Below are 2477 nucleotides of genomic sequence, written 5' to 3' on the forward strand. Positions count from 1 at the left end.
TTTACCTAGGGGAACCACCCAGAGCAGATTAAGGTCATTCTCTCAGTCCCAATTAAAATATTTCAGAGAAGTATTCAGGTTTACTCTGACAGAGGGCAAGTTCACGTCTTACATATTGACATTTGCATCTCAAGTGTGTGGATGAAAAAAGGAAAAGTCAATTTCTAGGAAAAAAGTATAGAAGTACTGTACAACAGATGTCCTAGAATCTAACTTTTGTCCCTAATTCACTGATCTAAAATTATAAATATCTATGTGTTGTTATTTTTTTAATACTATCTAAAATATCAAAAACATGGAAAATGTGACTATCTGATAGCCACTTAAGTAAATTGTTACAACATTTAACAGACTATTTCATATACATTAAAATGGTTATGAAGTTTTAAATGATATAAAAATACATATTATATCACATTAAATGCAAAAAGTATATAAAATGGTATATTCAATGCAAACTCAATAATGCATAAGAATATCAGAATAGTAGTTGTGTCCACATTGTTTTCATTTTCCCCAACTTTTATAAATTACACATACATACTTTTATAATTTAAAAAGTATTCATGTAAAATGGCTTAACCACTAGACATTAAGTGTGCAGTGTACTTGTTTCTAGTCAAAGCCAAGAGAGAAAGATCTGATTACCCTCCTGTCTAGAGTTCAAGTAGAAAAAGTATTAATGGACTTTATGATCCTACATGCTGTCTGAAGACATGTTGAATGATTAGTTTACAACATATAATAACATTTTAAAGATTCTAAAATCATAATACTACTCTCAATCCTAATTCTTTGGAATATTTAAAAATTTCTTTTAAGCCCCTCTTGACTTTCTTGAAACTGGTTTTCTATACACAAATAGCAAAAAGGGCAATGACCACCAAAAGAAACTTTAATCAAGTCAGATAACAGTAACCAGTGTGTTTTTAATTTATTAAATGACAAGTGATATGAAGTTCACAATGATAAATTTATGAATGTAAGGCCATGAGCATTAACATATTTTGAAATATTAGTAAGGATATATGGGAAACATGAAAACAAAGTTTCCAGTCATCTTCATTCTTCAACAAAAGAAACTATTAATTCAAATATATTAGACTAGTGTTCTAAATTTGTTCTTTTTGAAATACTCGTGAGATTAATAAAATATGTTTGTTTGTTTTTTTTTATCTTCAAAAAGCAAGAATCTGACTCTGAAGAGCTAATACAGCATCTTTTTTTCACAGAGCAGCCATATTCTATAGAAGCTAGCAAACAGTTCAAGCTATTTTAATGAAGATGCAAAAGAATTAGGCTGGTCTGAGAACTTCAATCAACATGATATTTTGACCTGTCTGAGTTACAAGAGTGAGATGTCAAAAAATTAATAATAATAATAATAATAGAAAGAACAAAAAAGGAACTACCTTCTGATTTTAAAGTTCCATTAAGTTGAACCTGTTTTCGTATTATCCCTTTTTCCACTTTAATTAAGTAATAATTATTGCACTGCTTAAAATTGAATTTATTCCCATATGAAGGCAGGCTCATAGATCATATAATCAAGTAATTTTCCTGATGCCAGTCATTCTTGAGCCATACCTCCAAGTAAGTCATTTAAAGTTCTGTAGACATTCTTTAGACAAAAGCTATGTTGACTTGATTGCAGGAGATAAAGGGACTTTGTGTAAGATAAGTTTTCTTCTTTTCTGTGCAGTTGTCTAAGTTACTAACGTGTTCCTATGGGTAGAGAGGTTTGCCAGAAGGTGTGTGTGTTTATATGTGTGTGTGTGTGTATGAGATGTACATTTTAAACAATGAAATTCTTGTACTCAAATCTAGAAAAAAATATAAAAAGCTTTTCTTCCCTTCTTTCCTTCACTTCTTCCTTTCTTTCTTTCTTTATTTATTTTTATTTTTATTTTTATTTTTTGATTTTGCAGTCTCTTGTACAAAAGCATTTTAAAGTGCCAGGTGTAATTCGATATACATCATTATGAAATATACACACAAAAATGAATAGTTTTGTTTGTGTCTCATTAGGTATTAATAGAGTATTATGGAATGGCCCCAGGCTAGATAAGTCCCTGATAAATATATTTGGCTTTTAATATTCCTTAGGATTTCTAATTTTTTCCTTATCAGTGTAAGGCCAATTAAATAAAGTTTTTCTTTTTTTAGAGTTATTTTGCTTTTATAGTAGAAGCTAATCTACAGAGACAGAGAACTTATTTCAGGGAACATAGAGGTCCTTTCCCTTTATTGTCTATCCCAGCCTCGTGGTAGGAAGTTGTTATAATCAAAACTCCAGAAATTGTGCCTGCAAAGTAATACATTTCTGATTGCAAGGACTCAAGAGTTATTATTCCAAGAGAGATCGAAGAATAGGGCCGCAGGAGCCCTGAGACTACCAGATAGTCAAGTCATCAATGGGCCCTCGACAAAAGATTTGTTTGAGCACTAGATATTCATGTATTGATGTAACAGACCAA

Source organism: Pteropus vampyrus, unplaced genomic scaffold, assembly GCF_000151845.1.
Source record: "Pteropus vampyrus isolate Shadow unplaced genomic scaffold, Pvam_2.0 Scaffold136, whole genome shotgun sequence".
NCBI classification, from domain to species: Eukaryota; Metazoa; Chordata; class Mammalia; order Chiroptera; family Pteropodidae; genus Pteropus; species Pteropus vampyrus.